We start from the raw sequence: 12960 nt of genomic DNA on the forward strand, positions 1-12960 counted from the left end.
GTGGGTGTGCCCATGGGATCCACGACGATCAACAGGGGCCACACCTGTGTCCCCAGTCTTCTTCAGGACGTTGAGGACCCTCCTGTCACCGATGTCGTGGATGTTGAGGAAAGCCTTCTTGCACACGACCACATTCCTCTCTCCCACGTGCACAGTGTACTCCAGTGTCGCACTCCTCCTGCTTCCCTCAGCCGCCACACGTCGCTTCTTCACCTCCTTTGACTTCACTCTTGTCAGGAGGTAGGCTGACTGGGCGTTGAATTCACCGATGTTCCAATACTCGGTGAAGATGGAACGTACAGCTTCTTCTCCCAGCTTGTCAAAGCAGCTCTTAGGACAGCCACAGGGGTCACGAACACGACGTGCAGCCATCACTTTCCCGGTGCTTCGACTGATGTATTCCTTGCCACTGTTCTTCCTCGCCTTCGCTACATTCTTCTTCCACTCAGCTTCGTTCTTCTTCCTCTTCAGGGACACCTCCTCCCCTGCAGCTTCAGGACGAACATCAGCAACAGGGTTGGTGGTAGAGGTGCTTGCAGAAGCCATCGTAGCGTTGCAAAACGGCAAAAAGTGCGGGAATAACTTGCGTAGGTGTGAGCGTGGCAGTGTTAAAAGTCCAGAGTGAGTACTAGTCCTCTCCTACCCAGCTGTGAGCGTCGCCATGGTAACTGCGCTGTGATTGGCTGCCGCGAGGCGTGGGTGTGACGTCACGCTCTAGCGCGCTGCTGATTGGGCCGGCCGCGTCTGACAGCCCGCGCTACTTACGGACCTGTGGCTCGCAGAAACAGTGGTATCTCGCTATGTTTTTCTGCACAATTTCGCTCGACTTCCAACCTTCGTATAAGGGGTAGGAAGGTCGAAATTGATTTGGCCGACCTTACCACACGACTTTTACACCCTTCCTCTGTACCGAGCAAGCTATAACTCGATTTCTCCAAATTTTACCTTACGCACTTCTGGCCCGCAGCGCCTCATTTGTAACGCTGGCACACTTTTGAGGCTTTTTGCAATAAAATATATATATAATGTTGCTTTGGTCTCTTTTTCACCTCCCTTGTTCCTCTCTAAGATTTTGTTTTTCCATATTGTATTTTTATGTTCTTATTTACTTTTTATTGATAAGAGGGTATAGGAAAAATAAATAAATAAAAAGGCCCACTGAAGGTTCTAGTCCACAAAAAGTGCAGTCAAGAGGGCTGTCCAAAATTTGAGGACTAGTGTCATGAAACATTTCCTCTCGAAACAGTTCAGGTGATAAGCAGGAGGTAATACAGAAGCAGGCAGAGAGTGGTGCTTGTCTCACTTGTCTAAATACCGGCACAAGGACTTTTTTGCCACATCTATTTCATATTTATCTATAATTTTTCATATTTCTTTTGAGACCAAAGTTACCTTTAGAGTTATATGAAAGCGACGAAAGCGACGAAGGAACGTAGAAATAATCAATATTTTTATATTATTTTCACCTTATTGGTGTTATTTTATTTTGTTCTTTTGATAATTTGTCTTTTATGGAATAGTTGATTGAGTGACTTCCTTTTAATTCTCTTATTTTATTTTTATTTCTGCATTTCATTTATTTTCTTCCCTTAAAACCGAAATTGCCCTTGTAATATTTTAAATGGGAAATAAAGTTACCTTCAAACAAATCACTTTTTACCTCTTTTTCCCTTTTTTCCCTCTACTCCCTCGCTGCCGCCTGCCAAAATTAATATCCACAGGAAGGGCGTTGCGTGTCCTTGGAAACAGAAGCAATTAAGCCCTATGATATTATGCACAATGTTATTATTTTCGCTAATAGTAATAATAGTAGTAGTAACTCCCTCTCTCTCTCTCTGTGTGTGTGTGTGTGTGTGTGTGTGTGTGTGTGTGTGTGTGTGTGTGTGTGTGTGTGTGTGTGTGTGTGTGTGTGTGAGGAGTCGCGGAGCGGATGTAAAAAATTCGGCCATGTTTTCCTCAACATATTAATCATATTCTGGAATTTTAATATATATACGAATTAAAAATACATCACTCGCTGCTGTGTTCTGCAGAAAGAGAGAGAGAGAGAGAGAGAGAGAGAGAGAGAGAGAGAGAGAGAGAGAGAGAGAGAGGCGGGGCGAGCGCAAAGGTACAAAATAAAGCTGGTATTGTTCGTGGGAAGGGTAAAAACACTTGGTCTTGTGATTAATTAAGCGTACGCGGTAGTAGGAGACAATGAGATGAATTTTGACCTGACTCTATTTGGTAATCCCGTGTGTGTGAAAGCCTCCCACACACACGGGAGAGGCACACTCCATCATGAGCAGCAGCGAGTAGGAGGCGGCGGCGGAGGAAGGAGAATATCTGTAATTGAGGGCAATGACCCAGAACACCCAAGCTCATGCAATCTGATCTAGCTGAAATACCGGCTGTCCGTCTTTCATCTTGTCTTCTTTTAGGTTAAGATGTTACTGGCCTTTTCTTTTTTCTGCCTCCGCAACCTATTATATTAAAGTAGGGGTGTTTTTGTTATTTTTTCACCTGAAATTCCTAGACAAGTCACTTCACTCCATTAACATTATCTGATAAGTATGTGAAACCTCTAAGAATGTATTTCTCGTTTACTTCTTTTCACTTATCCAACTCTCTCATTCTTTATAGTGTCTTATTTCGGCATCAGTTACCCAGTTCACCCTCTTCACCGTTTAAACATTCTACATATTGTTAAGTCTCTGAAATCTGCAAAGAATTTCTCTCCTTCTCTCCTTCTCCATTTCTTTTCTTTCATATCTATCCACTGTTCTCTTCTCTCGTGTTAAGATTTATTGCAGTCACTTCATTTCGCTAAATTTTTCTAATAAATGTCTGGAATCCCCAAGGATTTTCTCTCTCCCTCTCCACTTCTTCCCACTCGCAGGCTCATAAGCTCTAATGCTTATCTATCTCTCCTCGTGTGTTTTTGTTCTTATCCTTAAAATAATGCGCCTCCTTTACCTTCTTAACCTTCCAGCGGCGGATCGTTTATAATAATACCTAACTACATTCTTTCCCACTTTAACTTTTCCAGCCAAGACTGATTTTACTCTTCACATCTGACTCAAATATTTTCTTCTCCCTTGCTGTTTAGTTTGGTCTCACAAAACTCATCCAGATACATTTTACATACATTTTTATTTTTTTTTTCAGAACCATTTTTATTCTGATTACAAACACTCATGCTCAGACAAAGAGATTATCTTTGTGTTCAACTTTTTTCTTTGATGTCAGAATATTTCTACGTTAAGCTTCTGTAGCACTTTTCCCTATGTTAAAATTTTTATTGCACTAACGACACTGGCTGGAACCTTCCGCTCATGCTAAAACGAAACAAACGTAAGTAAAATCTTCCCCTTCCCACTCTTATTTTTATACATCACAGACAACGCAGCATTTACGTCCTGTTCACACAACAACTTCCCTCCTCACGAGTCTCTTTATCCTAATTAGTCAGCACATTAAAGGACTTAAAGATAGATGAATAACACTAAAAACAGTAAGCACGGAGCGGTATGTTACTCAACTATTCACCATGACTGCACATTTAACTGAATACAAGTTTACTGTCCCTCCGCCACTGTTCTGTCTTGTTGCTTATGACAAAACAATGTAATATAGGAATACTTGGTTTTGTTCCCACCTGTCTAAGCTGCAGGTAAGGTTATGAGTACTGTAACACCCACTCAGGGGCGTCACACAAGGGTATTTCTTCTTGGTATATTATTACGCCTCGTTATTGACACTCGTTCATTCTTGTGTGTGTTTACTTGTCCCATATGGTGAACGTGAGGGTGAACGACAGGGTGAACGTGAGGGTGAACGTGAGGGTGAACGGTCCAACTGGAAAAGGACCCTTAATTAATCTCTATGCAATACAAAATTAACATAAGTAACATCACAAAGTCCACATGAAGGCATTGGAGCAACACATTAATGAAATCACTATGAACACGTGTCAAAAAAAGAAAAAAATAAAAACATGATAAATAAACTACTAGATGATAAATAAACTACTAGCTAACAAGCTATGGTGACTATCCTTAACAAATACATGATAAATAAACTACTAGATAAATAAACTACTAGCTAACAAGCTATGGTGACTATCCTTACGGTGTAAAGACCCTTCTGGGTCACAAATCTCACATGAATGTTTGATTACCTAACTATGACAATTTACGTTGAAATATCACAAAAACACAACATATATGTAACAGTTCTAGGTGTAAGGTAAAGTAAATACAACAGGAGAGAATAACAAGCAACAAATTACTACACATTCCTAATATATTCCTAAACCTATCACAAATGTAATAGAGGAACACTCACCAGTCGCTGGCGCTCACAGGGAATAAATCCACAGGCTTCAATCCAACAAGGTGTGTGCGGCTGCTATACCACAGACAGACTACCGGCTTGACCTCCCTCCCTGAGCCACCTTCCCTCGGTTTACCGCTCGAGGGATTCATACACGAATGAAACACTCATTAACACTCATTATTCCCAGGTAGTTATCATATGAAACGAGCAAATACTATGAAACAAACAAATATGAAACGAGCAATATACAGAAATAATTTGTATAGTGACCACCATCAAACACCACGTGTTACAAGTACACCATTGCTCTGTCTAGTCCCTCATCACCAAACACGAGGAACACTCTCTCATTTCCCGTCTGTCCCCAGTGCAGGTAAGGTTAACAGTATATATGTAATAGCAAAACTGTGTATTGGTGGGCAGGTTCGCACAATCAGTATTTAATAATGCTGTAGGAATAATAGATGCTTGCCACTCTGGTATTCTGCCCCTCCACCTTACTTTCCACACGTCCAAAGTAGCGATGGTGGTGGCAGCAATAATAAAAGCAAAGTTTTCAGTATGTAATTCTCTTCCTCTTTTTATTTATTCTCTCTCTCTCTCTCTCTCTCTCTCTCTCTCTCTCTCTCTCTCTCTCTCTCTAGGATCCTGGAAAGCAGAGGAACACATTTACACAAGTCAGCATGAACATCCTTATCTGAAGAGTAATTAATTACGGTGACAGAATTATCTGGCGCAGCTGGAGGTGCAGTGCCGTGCCAATGCTTCTTGCGGCAAATGTCTGCAACATAGGCCTATTCTGAATCACTTCCGCGCCGCACCACCACTACTTTCAAGAGGCTCTAGCTGAAGTGATTTTTTTCAAGAAATATACTTGGACCTACGTTTGTATATACATACACGAACTGCCGCTGTTGACTTCTTGCAGCGTCTTTTATATTCTTACGTTCTTGTTATGGTCGTAAGTTGTCCGCTGGCACCGAGTGAAAGTGAGCGGGAGCCAACCGTCTTGTACAAGCAGACAGGCGCTGAGAACCTGGCGCGTGGGAAGCTGTCATTGCACTAATGCCCGCACAGTGGCACCAGTTTCCGGTTTTGTCTGTTTTTTCTCCACTTAATACATGTCGACCTTATTACCGGAAAACCGCAATTTGGTGTGACTTAAGTGAACATTAGAGAGCCTCCGGTAAGTATTCGTAATGGTGAGTAATGCTGCTGTTTACTTGTTCAGCGTCGGACCTCAGCCGCCTCTTCCCGCCGCGTCCTGCAGCCCGTAACGAGGCAACTTCTGCCCCGCGTCCTAACTTTTGGTACAAGACTCGCAGCTTTATGTCTGGACACACTTAGCGAAGAGAAGGAAAGAAGGAAGAATCTCAGCATTCATATTTATTTCAATGTAAACTTGCTTCCTCATGCGTGCCCATTGTAGTCACCCACACTACTTATGTATCTGCCTAAACTATGCACACTAAATTATACACTACGCCTGTACGAAACGAATTAATTTGGCAGCTGCATTTAACTCTGGCGGGGGATTCCTGAAATGCTGACGATGATGACTAGTGTGTATTTTTGACCTTTAAATATGGTTCGTAAATATAAGCGAAGCAGCTTCGTCCTCTTGTTTGTCAGTGAATCAGTGAGTGAAGCAGTCTCTCTTTCTCTCTCTCTCTCTCTCTCTCTCTCTCTCTCTCTTATACTGGTAATATCTGAATCAATTGGCTTCGGTAAAGACGATTACACAACACACAGCAACCATTAGTTCAAGAGAGAGAGAGAGAGAGAGAGAGAGAGAGAGAGATTATGTAGGTCCGAAGGAAGTAAAGAAAAAGAAAGGAACTGAAGGAAGTGTGTTGAGTGCAAGAGGGACTCAAAAGGAAGAGGAAATTAAAGAAAATGAGAGGCAGGAAAGGGCTATCACGAGAGAGAGAGAGAGACTGTAGTAGACTATGGACAATTGGTGGCGGTGTAGCAGGTGATGTCACACGCTGCTGACGTCACCACTATATCAGACATCTCCTTCGACACGGCCCCAGATATTCAGTAATGATTCAATGGTACAAGAAGACGCCGCCGTGACAAGATCGCGGCGTGTTGGCTGATGAGAGATAGCCTCGTCTTGTGTAGCCTGTTGCCTTAGCAGTGAAGAGCGACATGTAGGGACGTGTTCCTTTATACACAGACGCAGTTTCAACGATGTACACCCACCTGCATCATCACCACCAACACCAACATTACTGCTACCACTATTACTTCCGCTGTTACAAACTCTCACACCGCAAACCTCACCAATTTTCACGCCATCATACAATTGACAAGGCATCTCATTTCAAAATACCTCACAAACACGACACAGAAGAACAAAAATTAAAGAAGAAAGTAAACATGTCAAATAAACCTATAGTGAAACAGAAGAGTAGAGTGTTGGAGTAGGAGGGGAATGCTAGAAAAGAGCATCAGATAATTGGAGCACGCAAGGAGGGAATGCAGGGACGGAAATAAATGAAGGACAGAGTGTTGGATTATGTGAGAGAAAAGGGTCGAGAAGAGAATGAGATGATTTGAACATGACAGGAGAAATGGAAGGACAGGAATAAAATTTAATGAAGGACAGTGCTGGATTGTGTGAGAGAAAGGAATAGAGAGGAAAAAGAGAGGATTAGACTTTGCTGGCATTGCTGGGAGAGGAATAAACATCGTATTTTTTGCCTCACATTCGATGATCAAGTTGTGTTTCAAGTTACCAAATATACTGAGATGTGGGAAGATGACGTGTGTTATCACTGACTTTGGGTGTGAGCTTATTTCGAATATAAATAAGCAAATAGGTAAGAAATAATAACAACATGAATAATGAAGTGTTTCATTTAGTATTGTTAGCGCCATCATTATGACACGAGGTACTTGTTAATATTAATTATATTACAGCATGTGACACCAACACCAGTAATCACAGCACATTACAGCTCAGTGTGTTTAGGTGCACTGAGTTGGTGTCGGTGCTAGACTCACACACACACACACACACACACACACACACACACACACACTTTCAAAATGGAATACGTGAAAGAAATATTAATTAGAAAACCCCAGATAATTTTCACAATAACATATGTAAAGCAGCTGAATATATGAAAATGCGTATCCAGTATGTTGACAATTTATTGCATGAAGCTGTCATTCCTGTCGTGCTTGTGTTGCAATCACCTCCTTCCTGTAGTAATGGAAAGTAAAGCGGGGGGAACACTCTGGAAGGCTGTCGTCCTTGTCCTACACTATTGCTATTAAGTCTTGCAGCATATCAGTAGTGTTTCATGAAGGGCCGGCCATCTTCAATAATGGCGACTATGAGCTTTGTCAGAACATTATCAATACAAAACAAGGGAACATGACTCACTTTATTGGTGTTAAGAAATCCCCTTCACTGCGCTGTCCACAGTGAAGAGGTCATCTATCTTGACGACACTTACTAGTCTCGCTACCAGTGCCTGTAAGTTTTAGCTAAGTTTACCCTAAATTTACTCTTATAATTGCCTTTATTATCTCCATATGACACCAACGAATATTTTTGCCAATTAGGTCAAGGTCTCAAACATCCACTGTCAAAATAGCATCCTTGTCCGACGCTTTGTTAAGATTTTATTTATGAAAAACGACAGACACAGCATCCCAAATCTTTAGTAATAATGTTGAATGATTAAAGATGTAAGCGTATTAACTTTACCATTAACAAGATCTAGCTGAAGTTATTGGGGGTTTCAAGGGTGTTTTCATGATTTTAGTAATAGTTTTGTAGGGTTTTGTGAAAATATTGGAGTTCTCAAGGATGTTTGCATGAATTTAGTAATAGTTAAACAAGCTCTTTAGGAAACTACGGTCTTCATAGATGTTTATAGTTTTATTGATAGTTTAACATGATGTAGTGAGTTATTAGGTGTTCGTGGATTTCATAACAGTTCCTTGTTCACGAGATGGATTGTGTTTGTCTGTGTACATCTTGTGGTTAGTTGCTGGACACTCTCTACCTAATCTATAAACAATAATGATGGGGCACTGTTAGGATGGCAATAATTAAAGTGTATAGCACATATTTTTTCATACAAACCACACACACACACACACACACACACACACACACACACGCACAGACACACATGCGCGCGCGCGCGAAACAAAATTCAATGATATATGCAACTGTATGAATAAAAATGCAAATAATGAATGGAGTACCAAGTAAAAAATGCACACGCACATACATACAAACACAAAAAATACTATGAAATAAATAAATATATGAACAAAAATACTGATAATTAATTACCGCTAAATATAAACTCCAGGCTAATTAAGTGTGGATAACGAAATAAAAAAAATATTAATTAAATTACAAATAATAAAAATGTGTTAGTTGGAGAAATGCTGGTGATATTTCAAAGTAACACACAAAAATTAGAATTGTATTTTTTTCATAATCATTCTCTCTCTCTCTCTCTCTCTCTCTCTCTCTCTCTCTCTCTCTCTCTCTCTCTCTCTCTCTCTCTCTCTCTCTCTCTCTCTCTCTCTCTCTCTTTCATCACCTTATTTAGCATTGTATATTAACCTAAGCCAACCTAATATAACCTATTCAATAATCACGAGTAAGTTGAACCTTTAAAAATACAGAAAAATAATGGAAACTGTAAGAAGCCCCCCCAGACATACGACTGACAGTTGGTGTATAAAAAGATACCTACCTATATACACCTACATATTCCTATTTATAAGTTTGATATAGCTATTGAATGGATCAAGACATACCTATCTTAGCCTGAACTAGCCTTGCCTTAATAATTTTCCTGCTATTTGGCACATCTTTCTTTAATCACTATCACTCCAAATGCAACTTTTCTTATTCTACAGCCACATGCAAACTTTGTGCTGGCTGGAAATAGCAAAATCTACTCTTTTTTGTATATTTTTTTTTCTTTCTTGTAGATGTTTGTAAAGGCTCCATACATTGCTTTTAGTGTTGTGAATAGTTACCTACCCAAGTGAAAGGGTTTAACGTGGTCAAAGAAAGGCCCTGCGTCCCTGGTTCCCACAACGAGATTTCACTGTGTGTGCAGGACAAGAGCATCCCTTTAAGCAGCGGGCGAGGCGGTGACATTAGGAGGAAAGAATGCTGTCTTTTTCATGTAGATTTATGCTGATGCCAAGCTTTTGACTCAATGATTGTCTCTTCTCGCCGAGGAGAGCAATTAAGGATTTTTTTGAGGTCTGCAGGTATGAGATGGAAGTTCGTAACTCACTGCTTTTATTACGTGCATTCTTTGCGTTATTTCGGTGTGTGATTTCAGACCGTGTTTAATTTTTTGATGCAGGAAAGGAGGAGGAAGATGAAGGTGAGTTAAAGATCTTACTACGTAAACTGATGAGGAAAGGTATTGCTTTTTTTTTATTTCGCTGGTAACTCAATGCTTTTACTACATACATTCTTTGCGCTATTTTTATGTGTGTGTGTGTGGTTTCAGACGGTATTTAACTTTTTGGTGCAGGGAAGATGGAAGGAGAGGAAGATGAGATAAAGATCTTACTACACTGGTGAAGGAAGTTTTTTTTTTTTCTGTTTTTTGTCTTGTACCTCAGTGGTTGGAAAGAATGAAACCGCCACCATCACCACTACCATCACCATGAAGACCGCCACTGCCACCACTACTATTATTATAATTACCTTCTCTTTCTAAGCGTTGTTGTTGTTGTTGTTGTTGTTGTTGTTGTTGTAGCTTTTTTTTTTTGCCCTTCTCTTCCTTTTTCCTTTCCTCCGCGCCTCCTCCTCCTCCTCCTCTTCTTCCTCTTCTATCATCCTATCCACCACCACCACCATTTTCGGGATTAGTGAATACCCATCAATAATTTTTTGCCTTCACATAGTCTCTCTCTCTCTCTCTCTCTCTCTCTCTCTCTCTCTCTCTCTCTCTCTCTCTCTCTCTCTCTCTCTCTCTCTCTCCAACCCTCGCGTGCACCACTACTATCACTACTATCACTACTATTGACTCACCGTTCATTAGCCCTCGTGAAATGGTCGCCTCGCCCCCCATGTGTCTTCATTAGATGAGTTCAACGTCCCTTAACTACTGGCTGTGACCTTTGCTGCTGCGAGGAGGCGGACCAAGGCGTGGAATTATTGAAACATTGCACTGTGTATCTTTCATGACTGGAGGATCACAGGTAAAGATTGGAGGCCTTTAAGCAGTTCATCTACTAACTTTTAGCCTCATATTTTCTTAGTCTTCCTTTTCCTATCCACTTTTTCCATGCTTTCCTTCCTATCTCTTCTACGAGGGGGAGACAGAGTGAGATGAAGGGATGGAATATAGGTAGAACTGCAAAGGATGGGAGTCACAGAGGAAGACGCAAGGGAGAGAAACAACTGGAGGAGTCTCGTGCATGATGCCAATCCCTTACTCTATGGACAAGGGGAGAGAGAGAGAGAGAGAGAGAGAGAGAGAGAGAGAGAGAGAGAGAGAGAGAGAGAGAGAGAGAGAGAGAGACGTGTTTCTCTGTCTCTGTGTGTGATTGCCCTGAAGGAAGGATGTCTAGAAAATGAAAATACTTACGTTAAAATTGACTGCAGACAGAATGGTTGTAAATATTCCATGAACCCTCGCAAAATGAAGCGCACTCTGAAATGTTTTAGTGCCTTAGCCCCAGTGAACAATATTAGGTTTTTTCAAGGTTGTCTTAACGATTCTAATAATAGTTGAGAGAGAGAGAGAGAGAGAGAGAGAGAGAGAGAGAGAGAGAGAGAGAGAGAGAGAGAGAGAGAGTGTTACTAGCTTTGGTGACAAGTGCTGTTAGCCTGAATACTTTTTGGGAGTGGTGAACGCAGTCTCTCTCTCTCTTTCTCACACGCACACGCACACACACACACACAGACACACCACGGGCTCAGGCTGCCAGGCGGGCAGGTTGGTGTGCGCTCATTTCTCCATCTCATTATATTGTGCTGGGAAAGTTTAGCGTTAAATCTTTATCCCGAACCGAGGCGAGGGGAGGCGAGGTTGCGAGGTGGCGCGGAGGAGCCGTATTCCCGCTGAGTGTCATCTCTTTATATTTATCTCAAAGATGCCTCCCTCCCTACGCCCCTCGCCTTTGCCCATCGCGCGCTCCCCCTACCAACCCAAATTACCATGAAAAGGTCTCACCATAAGCTGTCTGTGGCTTACAAAAATCTTATGCTGGGCGAGCGAGGAGGCGTCACCACGAGGAATGCAGCTACGCTTTTATGTAAACCTCTCTCTCTCTCTCTCTCTCTCTCTCTCTCTCTCTCTCTGGTGAGGAGGCAGAATATGGTGTCACCCAGGCTTCGTCTAACCAACAGGTCGGTGTGGGAGATTGCGGGACTGCCACACGTGCAGCACTTCTCTTCCTGCCGCCTTTGAGGTGCCCCTGATAACAACACTTTGGAGCACCACTCTCTCCACTGCCCTCAGCTGGAGAGTCTGCTACCCCATGGAGTGCCAATCACTGATGTGTGCCGCCACCTCTTGATGGGTGATAACCTCGACGACATCCTCGCACGCTTCTCTAAATTTGGTGGATGCTGACGTCCGTTTCCCAGTCCTTTACTTTGCTTTAGTGTTTGTAACTTCTTTTGAATTATATATTGTATACGTCTTTCAAACAATTATGCACTTGTTATGTGCTTGTTCCCTGCATATGGTCAGGACTGACGCCTTTATGCGTAATAAGTTAAATCTCTCTCTCTCTCTCTCTCTCTCTCTCTCTCTCTCTCTCTCTCTCTCTCTCTCTCTCAAAAGTTTTCTTGTTAATAATGTGGAAATCTTGTTAGTGTGTCACAAGCACCATAAAAACACCCTCAAAATGAGTGTAACTTTAACTACGTAGAGCCTTTTGATTGGTGGAGGTGGTGCGGCGCAGAAGTGTTTCAGTAGGATGATTAGATGTGCCGAGTCGCCGCTGCCTCAAGAAAATGAACATCTAACAAATAATTCGTACGCTATTCATTGTTTGGACACTCGTGATACATGATGACTTAGAAGTAGATAAGAGTATGTATTCTCTGTTCTCTTTTATAGTGTTGGGAGGTCACCATTTGCGTTGAATTGATATCTACTGGTGAATCTGGCAACGCGACGCTTCAACTTAGGGATTCGAGTCAGGGTGGATCCCGTTTGGTAAGATTTACTTTCCGTAGTCCAATAATGTATCATGTCCTTTGAATAGTGTGTAATCTTAACCCTGCAATGCGGTTGAATGTTCTTTGTATGAGGTATAATCTCATCCTTGCTTCATACACACTACAACAATACACTTTGGTTGTGGATCAGGCACGTGGCACTTCAACACACATACACAACACACATACGTATTGGAGTAAGCGTAAGTAGGCATTTGAAACCAAGCTGATATACATCTTTCACATTCGTGTAATGCTATCATATCTCCATTGAAAACACGTGTAATGCTATCCTTACTGCATACATAGTACATTTATACAGTTTGGTGGTGAATCTGGCAACGTAATGCTAAAGTTGAGGACTCGGGTCAGGATGGATTGCCGTTTGAAACCAAGCTAAAATTCGCCTTTCTTGAACCTGCAATGCTGATAAATGTTCTCTGTATAAGGTGTAATCTCAT

General features: G+C 41.7%; 1 long non-coding RNA gene across 1 annotated transcript; it reads right to left on the reverse strand.

The window, feature by feature from the left end:
- Positions 1-3113: 3113 nt before the first annotated feature.
- LOC135099402 (uncharacterized) lies at positions 3114-4906 on the reverse strand. The gene is made up of 2 exons (XR_010267890.1): positions 4327-4906; positions 3114-3837 (listed from the first exon to the last, which is right to left on the reverse strand). It is a non-coding gene; the product is annotated as an uncharacterized LOC135099402 (long non-coding RNA).
- Positions 4907-12960: the final 8054 nt, after the last annotated feature.

Source organism: Scylla paramamosain, unplaced genomic scaffold, assembly GCF_035594125.1.
Source record: "Scylla paramamosain isolate STU-SP2022 unplaced genomic scaffold, ASM3559412v1 Contig125, whole genome shotgun sequence".
Taxonomy (NCBI): Eukaryota; Metazoa; Arthropoda; class Malacostraca; order Decapoda; family Portunidae; genus Scylla; species Scylla paramamosain.